This window comes from Tasmannia lanceolata, unplaced genomic scaffold (assembly GCF_043159265.1).
Source record: "Tasmannia lanceolata isolate RefF3 unplaced genomic scaffold, GAP_Taslan_0.1 ptg000018l, whole genome shotgun sequence".
Classification (NCBI taxonomy): domain Eukaryota; kingdom Viridiplantae; phylum Streptophyta; class Magnoliopsida; order Canellales; family Winteraceae; genus Tasmannia; species Tasmannia lanceolata.
In genome coordinates, this window is record NW_027518695.1 from 52,998,713 (window position 1) to 53,013,148 (window position 14,436).

The window sequence follows — 14,436 nt, forward strand, 5'->3', positions numbered from 1 at the left end:
TCCATAACTTTATTTTGCAAATTTGAATATTTCTTTGTTTTTGAGGAAAATTTAGAACTTGTTTGGTAAGCATGGAAAATTGTTCCTTTGATTGGTTTATTGTTTTTCTTTTATGATATTTATGAGCTTTTCCGTATGTCCTAACTGCCCTTGCAGACTTTGGATACATAAACTATCAAGATCAATCTTCTCATCAAAATCAGGTCACATATTTGGACTTGCATCTACTATCTAGACCTTCGATCTAAAGGGCCATGAGGCTAGGCCAATGGTCATGGTCTCATGCCCATGGATTTAAATTTCGGTTTCGGTCCCAGTTTTGGCCTTCGTTGAAACTGAAATTTCTGCCGAACTTCGGCAAAAATAAATAAATTAATTAATCGTTTAGGAATTTCGACCGAAATTTCATTATAATATTATTTTTATAAATTTTTTTTTTTTTTCGAAGTTTCCAAAATTTCGGTTAAAAGTTAAAACTATACCCATGCCAAACATTAAGATTAAGGCCTAAATATAATTGATTTTCTGAAAGAAAAAGAGGGTAAACATTATCATGTTGTCGACTAGCTATTATCCAAGTTCTAAACTTCTAATCTTGTTTTTGCTTATTTGGGGCTTATCCATTTGATTCGAGTATTATCTAAGTTTTGCCCAGTCATTTCTTGTTACCAGGGATGAAACTGGTACGAGGATTTTTTCTCTCTTGAAGCCACCTCGGCTGTTTTTCTAACCTGTGGTGCTCGTTGGCTTGAGCACTTGAGTGGGGTAGATGAATTATTCCATCTTTGACTTTAAATGCAGTGTTGGCCACAATCAAACTTTGCTTTTTAAAGTGGGCACACGGAACAATGACATTAGCTAGTGCTCAAATGGGCCCCATTTGATTGGTAAAAATCTCTCCACTCTTGCTTTACTATCGATTCGAGATGGACGACTAGTATGAATTTGATGGATCTTGCTATTGTTGACAAGTCTATGTGAGGTCAAGATGGAAAGATTTGTATGAATTTTGGGGAAAGATTTGTATGAATTTTGGGGCATGTAGAGAAGATCCAAAGCAAGGCCCAACGATTCAGATCAATCTATATCCGATTGTTGGTCATTAATTCTTAGTTTTCTAATCTTCTGACCATGATAAGAACGTGTAGGCGATGTAGCTAGATTTTTTTTCCTTTGTGTGGTGCTCCTTGCTTGCCACATAACTCTCAAATATGAATTATTGCATCTTTTTCTCCTTACTTTTCTTTCTGTGTAAAATTTGTTTTACTCATAAAAAAAAAAAATTGTTTTACACCCATTTTACGTCAAAAGAATGATCCATTACTTGTTTTTCCCCACTGCAAGAGGCTCTCTGTGCTAAAAAACAGAGGTGTTTTGAGTTCATAGTGATCTAATCTTGCTTTTTTGGAAGCACAATTTGTTAGTTCGTTGCTGCTTTCTTTGGTTTTTCTCTCCAATACAGGAAGAAGGTATGGCAGATCTATTACTGTTTTTGGAGTTTCTAATCTTGTTTTTGGAGTTTCTCCATTTGATTCCAGTAGTGATCCAAGTTTAGCCTAGTTATTTCTTGTTGCCCGGTATGAAACTCTACTAAGATTTTTTTATCTTTCTTCAACTGAGCCCTCTACCTTAGCTTTTTTCTAATGTATGGTGCTCGTTGGCTTGAGCACGTGAATGGGATAGATGAATTATTGCATCTTTGACTATTAATGGCACAATTAAATTTTGCTTTTCTTAACTATTGTTTGATGACATTAACTACTGCTTAAATGGGCCTCATTTGATTAGTAAAAATCTCCCGACTGGCGCTATACTAACGATTTGAGATGGACCACTAGTATGATCCCATGAATTACATATTTTGGCAATATGATTGGCAATATGTGTCCCATCATTAACTAATCTGATCCATCCATTTGATGGGCCATGCTATGTGATGTCAAGATGGAAAGATTTGTATGATTTTTGGGGCATATATATAGGAGCTCCAGAGCAAGGTCAATCAAGCCAACGTTTCAGATCATCTCACAGATGAATTATTGCATCTTTTTCTTTTTGGTCTTGCCTCACAATCAACTTACTTTTCTTTCCGGGCGGTGATAAATTCACCCCCTTCTATGTATGAATTCACCCCAATTTTTTCAAAATGGAAGGTACAGCCCATACCATAGGATGATCCAAACCGTCCATTTGATGGGCCACACGTAAATAGGTTGTGCCCCAAAAATCATTTCCATAGGATGATCCCAACTGTCCGATCTATAGAATTTTTCACAATTTGAGTCCCTCTTTAGATCTTGACATCACATAGCATGGCCCATCAAATGGATGGATCAGATTAGTTAATGATGGGACACATATTGCCAATCATATTGCCAAAATATGTAATTCATGGGATCATACTAGTGGTCCATCTCAAATAGTTAGTATAGCACCAGTCGGGAGATTTTTACTAATCAAATGAGGCCCATTTAAGCACTAGTTAATGTCATCAAACAATAGTTAAGAAAAGCAAAATTTAATTGTGCCATTAATAGTCAAAGATGCAATAATTCATCTATCCCATTCACGTGCTCAAGAATTAGATATTAATGAGTGTCCACAACTATAGTCATTGCCAAACATCATCGGCCTCCGTAGGATGAGAATTAGAAAGTGCCCTCTAATGCAGCAGTTTCCAGAGGGAATGCTCGACATGCTTACATATCTCTCAGTTGATAATGTTGAGATCTTTTCTAAAAACCTTACATCCCTCCAAACCTTGAAAATTTCTGAATGTTCACAAGTCGAATTCTCTCCAAGCATGCTACTGCCCCCCACGCTTAAAACCCTCAGTATCTTTTCTTGTGATAATCTGAAATCCCTGCCCAAGGGGTTGTTGAAGAACCTCACCTCCCTCGAAACATTGACCATTAGTTGGTGTCCTCAACTCCTTTCCTTGCCGGAGGAAGGGCTGCCCACCACGCTTCTGGGATTAGGAATTTATGGTTGTCCGGAAGTATGGAAACAGTGTCAAAGGGACGGAGGCCAATATTGGCCCAATATCTCACACATCCCCAAAATAGAGATAAATCACTCGAGGGTTTGAAGACTACTCTGGAGAAGGTACACGACTGTCTCTCCTCTTGGCTTTTGTTTTATTTATTTTTGGTATGTAAGGTGGGATTGAACCTCCGACCTCCAGGTTGATGAAAAAGCCTTAACCATTGAGCTAGAGGTTCAATCCCAAATTAGGGCTCTTGGATTTTATTAATCATATGAATAGATTTCAATCCATTATTTATTTTAAAGAATAGTAAACCTCAATTTCTCTCTATCTCTTTTCATTTCCTCATTTTCTCTCTTTCACTTTCTTACAAAACAAAGGAAATAATTAATTTTACTGGAATTTCAGGTTCATAAAGAAGGACACTCATCCATGAAAAATTAAAAGAAAAGGCAAGTGAAAATTACCTCACTTTCTTCTCCCCAATCCAATCATTTCTTTAATTTTTTCATTATATCTCAATTTTTTTTGTCTTAGTCTTTGCCTAATATACAGTAGATTATGACTTGTTTGAGACAAAAGGAACCCTAACTGGGATGAATTTATTTTTTATGCTTCATTGAATTTATGCTCTGTTTTGGACCCGTTGATTTATGTGCCTTGGGTGGAGTGTTTGTTGTACTTTTCTTTGTTTTCCTTTTTCAACAAGTTTCAACTAATCATTGAAAAAGGAAAAAAAAAATCTTTGTATATGTATACATTACTTGAGAATTTGATCAATGTATGAATGTGAGATCTGTGCATAATTAAAATTAACAAAGTCAAACCAGCCACCATGGATTTTTATTTTCCTTGCTACTCATTGGTTGTTCCTTGTCATTATTTCTTGGTATCATTCTATTAATTGATCTTGTGGCTGAAATTTTAGGCATTCAACTCTTCTTCCTTTTTATTAAGTGTTGGTTTGCTTTAAATGTTATTTGATTCGTGATTTCATTTGCAATTGATTACATTCCCTATACTTATAAGAAGATGAAATTGTGTCTACACTCTAAAGGTTTCCCTCTTGAATTTATTATGCCAACTTCTGTTAGAACTGAGCATCAAAACTCTGTTAATTTTTAGGTTGAGAGGTACATGCAAGATGTGATGCTAGTAGAATGCTTTCTTTGTTAGTATGTCTAGGTTGAGATATTTTAATCTAAAATCAAATTCCAAATTAGTTGATGTGATGCTAGTAGAATACTTGTGTAAGAGATTTGCCGGACTCTTTGTTCTAGCTCTATAGATTAGAATGGAACAACATGATGCTGGAAAAAACATCTACTCAAAGAAATTCTAGATGCCCATACAAAATTCTGTCTTACATGGTTCAAAGTAGGTTAAATGTTTTTCTTTGTTATATGTCTAGGTTGAATTTTTATTCTCCAAAATCAAATCTGACATTAGTTGATATGATGCTATTAGAGTGGTTCTTACATTTTTCTTCATTTATTTTCGAATTTACTTACCCAGTAGTCTAGAATAAATTGTTACCTTTTTTGTAACAAAAAGAATCCAACTGGGATGAATTTACCGAGTACCCATCGCTGAATTTAAGCACTGTTCAGGCTGCTTTGGTTCTTATGTGTTTTCCTTTTCTTTTTCCTTTATTGGCTTTTTCCCTTGGTGTAGTATATGTTTTATTTTTCTCTGTTCTCCTTTTACAATTAGTTTCAGTTTCTCCAGAAGAAAATAACTGTCTTCATTAAGAATGTGATCAATATGTGTAACTAAGATCTATGCATAGTTAACTTTATTAATGTCAAACAAGCCACCATGGATTTTTATTGAGCTTTCTATTCATTGGTCGTTCCTTGTTATTATTCTTTGTATCTTTTTTATTGGTGATTTGATTTGCAAACAATTACATTCCATATGCTTATAAGAAGATGGAGTGGTGTCTAAAGGTTTCTCTTTTGCATTTATTACAGCAACTTCTATTATAACTTAGCATCAACATTGAATTAATTTTCCAACTTGCCTGTACCTCTGTCTCTATCTCTCCCTCTTTCTCACACGTGTGCACACACATTGAATTTTTTTGCTAAATAAGAAAAATTAAAAACACAGACGCAAACACACTGGCATATTGACTTCTTTTTTGTTAAATAAGAAAGAGTTAAACACACACACACACACACACACACACACACATGTTAACTTAAATTGCTTCATTGGACCTTTCTTAGTTGCAACTTTTTATTGCTCTAAACTTTCTCCAATTTCTTTCAAATTCTCATCTACTCTTTTAGCTTAGGCCTACAAAATAAAGAATGATAAAGAAGTTGGAGGTTATATCCTAGCTCACCTACCCAAAAAAAATGAATTATCCCTGCATGTTTCCATATGTTTCCCCTTCTCCGTCATATTTGGATGCCTTTATCCATTCACCGAGGTTAGTCAAAAGTCTCAGTTGGGGCTAAATGTGATTCTAAAGACTGTATCCATGATTTCTTGTACAAGAAAAGATAAATGGGGAACTGTGGTTTCTGGATTCAGAATTAATACAATATAGTAGACAACAAAAAGTTGACCTTTTACTTCTTCTTTGTAAAGAATTTCCTTTTGGGGGTCTATTTATGAAATATATTATGTTAGAATAAGCTTATTATTTCCTTTCATATAAACTCAATCCTATATTAGATAGTTTCTATAGACTGAACATGTTCTCAAGCCAATTTGGTTGGGAAGAGTTCATTTCATTGTCATCCATATTAAGTTTCTATATATGGATTTCAGTCCAATGACCAATTTGCTTTTGTAAAATTACATGCAAGGTTGTTTTGGATTTTTCTTTATCCCAAACTATCAACCACCCTACGCAATAATGTCAACTCATCTTGCTACATCTGGAGAAAATTGTCTTTCTTCCATCATAGTACCTCCATATCCAGTCTAGATTAAATTTTCTTGAAGCAGAGACCAGAAAATTTTCATAAAGAAGGAAATATTCCTTTATTCAAACCTCCAAATGCCTATACTATCTTCTCCAAAGGAGGATTATTGCATGATCCATTCATATTCATAAATAGAGTTCACCTTACATGACAAAATATAAAAATTAAGCTTCATTGGAAGGTACGGATCGTTCCTTTTTCCATATTTGTCTATTGATCTCAGTCTTAATGTATAAAAATTAATCCCAGTTGATTCATGCCAAGCCTCCAGAGCCCAATATGGAACATGATTGCTGAAACTTCAAACAGTGATTAGGAACATGCATATCTAGTAGTCATGATTAATGTATAACTGATGTAAATCAAAAGTAAACACAACATGAATTGGAAGATTTTTTTAATGTATGAAGAGAAACCAATGCTACAGCCATCTATTGTCAAAAAGGTGCTGCCCAAGGGCGTGAACTTCCCTCTCCTCATCATCCCCTCCAACTTGATCGATCAGGAGAGCATTATATACGATTATAATACTTTTCTTTCATTAATTCCCTGGTAGGGGTCCCCCAAACCCCAGCTTACCCACCCAAAAAACTTTAATTTGAACAATGAAGTAGAGAGATAGAAAATTTTAAAAATTCCTATAGAAATTTCCCAACAAATAAAAAAATTCCAAAATCATGAACTGTTTTTTCATAGAAGCAGTAAAAAAGATCCATTAAAATTAGCAATCATGAATTGTTTGTGAATAAAAATATCCATTGAAAGGAATAATCATGAACTGTTCCATTGAAAGGTTACCATGAATTATGTGGAGAGCCCTTGTACAAAAAGCTTCTTCTAATGTCTACACCATAACTTTCTAGTCCTAAACTGATAGTACTTTCTAAATGAACCCAAAACAATGTCTCCTTGGTACTCTATAACTATTGAAACTTAAGTAAGTAATAATATTCTTTGCCTAGAAAACTCAGAAAAACAACATTTAAATTATAAAAACTATCGATTTACCTACTTCCTAGAAACAAACGATGACTATTTCTCCTATTACATGTTTGACGAAAATTCAAAGCTATCCAAATACAAATAGCTAGAACATGGGTACAAAGCACAAAGAAGGATGTGGAGGAGATAAAGATAATTTCAATGCCAACGATAAAATAACATTTAAAACTATCCGGAAGTTGAAGGGAAGAAAGGCTGCTCGGCAATTCTATATTCCTCACAATTACCAACTTTCAATCTTTTAAGTATAAATGTCATATCAATCAAAAGTTCCATACATGAACCATGAACCAACTCCCTTATCTGATATAGGCTATCATTGAAGATTTCGAACAACTTACAAAGAATAGCAAACTATGAAAGGTAAAGTTATGCAACCTACAATGCATGGAAAATTCAAATACTAACTGCATTCATCCTAGAAACAGTCTACAATGCATATAGGTCAACGATTGGCAACTCATAACTACCATTTGGACCCGCAATATGTGGTCACAGTAGATTGACCATCATTCTTTTCTCTATTCAAATTCCTTCTTTTTATGTTTTATTTTTTTGAAAAGGTAACAGATTTTTTTATTGCTGTAAGAGTAAATACAACAGAGGGCACGAGACATCCCACAAGTGTAAAAACCCATAGAGCATGGAGCCTGAAACTTCCAGTCCACCCATAAGCATACCAACTGATAGCAGACTCACCAATATGCCTCCTTTTTATGTTAACTTCCTTTTCGACTCTTTCTTTTATTCTTTTTAATTTCGTCCACTTTTATCATGGCAAAGATGGCCTCCTCCTTGTGAACCATGTGACTTATATTCTTTGGATGACATCATTCTCCCTCGCTTGGAAAGAAAGTCGCCATTGGGTTTCATTCAACTCACCATTTTGGAACTCCACACAAGTGAACATCTTGCCAAAAAACAAAAGTAGCTTGCATCAGAAGCCATCCAATGAGACTATTTTTTGCCTTGAATGTGGTCTTCCCATTCATTACCCGAGTTGACTCGGATTTGATCTAGCCACTTCTTAGTTTGACTTTGTTGACCATTCTATACTAGTGAGCATTTCAAACATGTCATCTATCTACGTCTATCCGTGCTTGTTGATTTCTGTTTATTATGGTATTTTAGTTTTTTTGGTAATTTCTTTTATGCAAAATACATTGTCAAGCTCATTAATAGAAAAAAAAAAAACAGATTATTTTCCACTATGAAGGATTTCTCCTCTCTCTCTCTCTCTCTTACATGATTTTAGAAGATATTACACCATTCCATTCAATAGGGATCAAGTTCCCTTAACAAGGGATTGAGTTTAACCTCCTATTAGATACACAGTTTTCCTTCTTACACCCTTCGAAGCCATAGATCCTTTTTCCTCTTCTATATAGTTCTCAATTCTATCTTCTTTTCAAAACTCTAATCCATCTCTCTCCAAAAATGGAAATCCCACACAGATCATACTCTCCTCTTTAAAAAAATTTACCAAAATTTTTATTATTGTCTCACTGTAGACTCTTCCAACAAATTATTTCTAGGAGTACAAGGTCATTCAATTCTTTATTATTCAGTTATGTTTTTCTGAATACCCATTATCGTTTGAATTATCTACTTGTTTAGATGTTGCTTTCGTTGAACATGCAGCGAAAAGAATTTTCATCCTGTAGTTTTTCTACAACTTTACATTCCATGACTTTATTTATCTCAAAATTGTTATGTTTTTGTATTTCATCTAAGCAATAAATCAAAGACGTACCAAATTGACGCGAAGTTCAAGTAATATATATGTCAACTTACATGCTAATCTTTTCATTCAGGTTAAGCGAATTCAGCGGGCACCATTCTCTTATGGAACAATACAGATGGCATATTATCTAAATATGCAGTCTGGAACGGATCTTGAACATCATGTAAGTATAGAATTTAATAACCAATAGGTACCTCCGTACAAAAAAAGTTATGCCTGGTTACTATGCAATTCATGATTTCCTTCTTACCAACCACAAAGATAAATCTGCATTCATTTTGATGTTTTCCTTTCCTTTTGTATTGTTATATTGGTCTGATGCTTCAGGACTTCCTAAAGGAGCCTCACGAACTGTCTTTTTACCCAATATGTGTTCGTTTTTTAGAATAGAACAAAAAAAGAAGAAGAAACAAGTTCAGAGAGTTGAATTGCAATATTCTTAATAGCTACCACAAATTCAAATAGCCAATAATGAAATCTCCATTACCAATTCTATGTAAAATGCCTCTAGATGCACAGCCAAAATTGTTTCTTGAAGCTCCGTCTTTGTTAACAATTTTTCTTTGCTTTGCTGGTGTGTATTGTGTGTAACTTTCTACTAAAGCATAAGTGGGCAGGGATTGCAATGCAAAGCCACTGGCTCAATCCCTAAGTCTTGTACAATCATTGAAAAACTGATGGTTCAGATGCAACCGAGCAACTGTAGTATGCTTTTCAACACCAAAACCATGTTTTGTCCTGCCCTAGAAATCTTACTAGTTGAGCTCTTTTGGATTCTTCATCTGTTGATCCTACCACAGATGAATTTAATGTTTGCATCATTTGATTGGAAGCTTTGCCCCCCCTAAATGAATAGGAGTTGTAGTTGTAGAAATCTTTTTTTTTAAGACATAGGATATCCCCACCCCAATTTTTAGGGTGGGACAATTCCCTACAGATACGCACAATCACCCTACATGAATAGGAGTTGTAGAAATCTGACAGGCCTAATTCAATCTCACGTACAAAAGGAAACAAAAAAACTAATATAATGATAACACGAGTGTTTTATGCGGTTTGAAAATGGTGCCTACATCCATGGGAGAGACGACAATCTTGTATTATATGAAAAACATATGAACAAAAATTACAATAAATTAATGAAGTAGAACTCTTGGCAGCACTTTGTATCTTCAAGGAAGAACTATTCGAAAATCTTATAGTCAAAGGTGATCCATGCCAATTGATGTAGTAGAAGAATGTCCTATGGACCTTGGAGATTAGCAAAATGGCTGTTAGAATTCTATCTATAAATATTTAGTCCAACATTCTTCAACTACATTTCGACATCTGCTAAAGATACTGCAAATAGGAACCAAAGGAGAGAGCGTGGAGCGCTCTTCGCAAAGCATTGAGAACACCCTCCCCTTGCAGTAGTTCGTGGTACACGTCAGAGGGGTTGTTGTTCATGTCCGCATCCTACTACATCTATCCAAGCAGAGAATGTTTCATCCATTTTGTGCTGCTGTTTTGTTTCAGGCACTATTTTCCTGATGGCAGGTTCTTTTAGATTTAGTTTTTTCTTAGGCATAGTGGTTGGGTTATAGAGTTGTTAGTACTTTTTAGTCACCTGCTTGGTACCTTCTTTGTTGGGACATCTCGTTCCATTTTGCTGTACCACATGGTTTTATTTTCAAATGATATATTTTTATCTTTAAAAATAATAATGTAGCCTAGGCATGTGGTTGTATTCAGAAAGATTACCAGGTTTTAGTCATGACCTTAAGTTGAGTTGGCATGGCTAGTCACCCTACTGAATAAAATGGTGCACGACATTCTAAAATATTGGATAAAAATTATTTTACTTGGAGTAAAATAGGACAATAAATTCAAATACTCAATAAATTATTTTTTGATTTTTAATTTTGGAAACTTGGGGGGCCGATAACCCCATGTTATCCAAGCCTCAAACAAAGACATGGTTCGGAGCAACTGGCGAAAGTGTTGGGACCACTCTTCACAACCCTATCAGACAATATGTATCCCAATTGTTCCAATACTCAGCCATATGGGTGTGTGGCACTATGAGTGCATGGAGCTGGCATTCACTTTGTAACTTCTAATAATTCTTCGATATTGGCTTTACATTCAAGGAAACATTATTGTACTAACTGAGAATCTGTATGAATATGCTAAAAAAACGCATAATAGTGAGAGACTGCAAATTTTAGCAAATACAAAAATAATTTACTAAATAACAGCGTAAGTAGTGAAACAATTTGATTATGTAGCCTGTAATGTAACACTGAAATGTATTGACAATCCTGTATTCTTGTATATGAGAGCAGAGAAATATATTAAAATGCTGTCATTGATTACTTATTTTATTAGGATGCATCAGTAAACAGAATTGGAAGTTCAAAAAGTTAAAACCTCTACATATTGGCCCATACCTCCTACTGACAAGTAGAAAAACTAAACTAAAGAAATCTAGATGCCAAACATGTAATCAACAATCCAGAGAGTTGCAAAATAAATGTTTGCATAACTTATTAAATGTCTTTCTCCTAATGATAGTACTTTCAGTACCCAATAGGTTAAGCATTGCTGCTTTAGGCACCTCTCAACTGGTGTGTTCTGTTAGAGCATAAGTTTGGACTTGAAGAGGACCCTATTGGGTTGTTGTACCATGAAAATTGCTTGATTTACGATTTGAAGTGGCTTCTTAGGTAATAATATAAGAGAAATGACTATTTTGTTGTACCCTGAAAATTGCTTGATTTATGATTTGAAATGACAATACTTGCTCTCTACCCCTTATAAGTTAGGCATTTCTCTTAACTCTATCCAAAATCTTGAGTTGTGAGATTAGCTAAATTAAGCTACACTCATCATTTATGATCCACGGCTCACTCAATTAGAGCCCTAACTACTTGGATGAAATGAGTTCCAAAGATGCTATTAATCGTTGCGCTGGAACAATCAGGTCGAGAGTTTGTCCAGTCATCTCCATGAGGAATTTAGCTATGCCACCCGCCGACCTTACACTATGAGTACTGTTGTAGCAAAGCCAACAGGAAGATCAGTCCCCGGGCTCAATCTAGGCTATTAGCCAGGGTCAAGATCGATGAAGGGGTTGTCAGGGAGCTTTATAAGGAATTGTAGGATCCATAGCTGAAAATACTGAATCTTCAAGGCATATACTTTTAGCTGCTCAATTTCATTTTGAAGGATTTCTGTTAAATTTTTTCTATCTTTCGGCCTTCGTTGAGTTCCTCAAGATACAATCTGATGGCTTGGTGATACGTATTCCTTCTTTGGATGCAAAGTTATATTATGGAAGGATTTGCTGCTCCTCATCCTTTTGGAGTTATGGAAGGAGAGGTATACGAGAAGGTTCAAAGAATGTTGCAAGTTATGACAATGGTCTGATGCTCTGATCAAACTTATTAAAGATGATGTCTCAGAAATGTCTACCAATACTAAGAAATTATGAAGATTTTCTAGGCGTTTGTCTTCCATAGAAAAAGCATCCCTTATGCCCTGTTCGGTTGCTCATTTTGGGGGGATTGTAGGAGTTTCAAATGCTTGATATCTTCCAAAGATCTCCCCAAAGCGTGTTCGGTTGTCATTTAGACCTTTGACCACTAGATAACTTCTAGACATCATTCTTGCTTTTTATCCTAGGTGGAGCCTACGTGGTGGAGATGCTCCCCCCATAATCTTCTCCCCAAATTTCACCATTTTGGTGGAATTTGAGGAGAAGATCTCAAGAAGTTCTTGTCTTATTCTCTTTTCTCCCTTTCTCTCTTTTCCACCCTTCATTTTGGTAATGGCACCCTACATCTTTCGCTAAACTTCTCGCGGATTGCCGCGTAACCGAACACCACCGGTCAATCTTCCACTATTCTTCTCCCAATCTAATCTTCTTGTCTTCTTCCCTTTGATTTCTTCTTCTCCTAATCCCCCACGGAACTTCCAGCAACCGAACAGAGCATTAAGATTTAGTTCTTTCGTCGTCAGGGACTGAAAAAAATTAACAAGCTTGCAAAATTTGTATCTATCCTTGAGAGATTGAATCTCTCAGAAATGGGCATAGTGACTAAACAGTACGTGCACCATATTCAAAATATTATGTCATCTTATTATAATTCTCAACATTTCAAGAGAATACGTCATCTTGCTCATATACCACTCATAGTCTAAGATCTGGTTGGATAGATTTGCTCAGCCTTTGTTGGGGACGTCAAGAAAAAGTACAGAAGGCTATATATTGTTTTATTCTTCACTAAATAATAGTGGGGCCAAATAATTTTCTTATCAGCTGCCTAACTGCCTTTGCAAGTGTTCTAGTGTAAAACTTATTTTGAATAGAGATTGGTGGTGATTAAATTCATTTTAATGTTATTTCTCTATTGGATACTTTCTGAAATATTCAGTTAGCTTTCCATTCAATACTCATTACTGTTTGAATTTGTCACTTGTTTAGATTTTGCTTCAGTTGAACATGACTATGTAAAGAACTTGTCGTACTGTAGTTTTTTCTCCACCTTTAGATTCCATGGAGTTATTTCTCTGGATATTCTATGTTTATGTAATATAGCTATGCAGCAAATCAGGGATGTATCAATTTCAGCTAAAATTAAAGTAATATAAATTCAACTTACATGTTAATCTTTCCATTTCAGGTTAGCAAATCTTTCCATTTCAGGTTAGCGAATTTAGTCGGCACCCTTCTCTCGTTGGAAAAAGTACAAAATGTGAGATTATGTGTATCTGCAGCCCTCTGTCCAGGAGATAATAATGTATGGTTATGTTTTCCCCCTACAAACTTAGCTATGATTGGTTTGTATGCAATTCATGATTGCAATATAAATATGTACGTTGTTATTCTTTTTGTACTGTCATATTGGTTTTATACTTAAATGAGACTCATAGATTAGCCTGTGATTGAATTTATGAAAAGAAAGAGCATGTTGTTCTTGTTTTTTAGCATAGGAAAAAGTCTAGACTGTTGCATTACAGTATTCTTAATAGCAACAAAAAAAAATCCAAAGGGGCAACAATGAAAAGGTTCGGATGAATGTATCTTTTGTACTATCATCCGATCAAGGTGGTCTTAACAACAATAGTGTGGATATGTATTCACGGGTCGGATGAATGTATCTTTTCACATCAACGAGGCACATGTAGGGCTCAAAATGTGGTTGTTGGAAATAGAAGAGTCCAATCAATAAACAGTTTTTTATAAAATAAAAAAAAAAGGGTAAGAGTCCAATAGACTGTTTTTAATATAAAAAAAAAGTCCAACAGACAGTTTTTTGTTTTTTTTTTAACGATACTCCAAGAAACAGTTATCTTAGCACCTTTCTATCCTGTCATCATAGTTCTATATCACTGTGTCCAATCTATTTGAGAATATTTCAAAATTTCCTGATGGTCGATACATTGGGACCTTCAAATCTTTGTTACAATATAGTGGGGATCAAACCTTTGTTACAATATAGTCGGCCTACCTCCACGTGATGGACATTCTCTCACCTCATTGGATTACTTGAAATGAATGATCGGATGTATCTCCCTTTCGGAAGAAGTTGTTCGAATTGCTCATTCTGTGATAGCTATGCCTATTTAGAGATTTTTTATTTTCTTCCCCATGACTTGGTTATGCTTAGTATTTTTTTATCTTTATTTTGGGGTTTACTCTCATATTCTCAGTCTGTAGGTTTATCCTTTCCCTTTTCTGTTTAATAAAAGTTATCCTGCCATTAAAAAAAAACATATGG

The 14,436-nt window shown here is 35.0% G+C and overlaps 1 long non-coding RNA gene across 2 annotated transcripts; it reads left to right on the forward strand.

The window, feature by feature from the left end:
- Positions 1–1,267: 1,267 nt before the first annotated feature.
- Positions 1,268–13,600, forward strand: LOC143850012 (uncharacterized). 2 transcript variants are annotated; one of them, XR_013235935.1, is made up of 4 exons: positions 1,268–1,469; positions 3,395–3,438; positions 8,742–8,834; positions 13,339–13,600. It is a non-coding gene; the product is annotated as an uncharacterized LOC143850012 (long non-coding RNA). The 2 variants fall into 2 exon arrangements; XR_013235934.1 differs by lacking the exon at positions 1,268–1,469 and adding an exon at positions 2,956–3,105.
- The last annotated feature ends 836 nt before the right edge of the window (positions 13,601–14,436 follow it).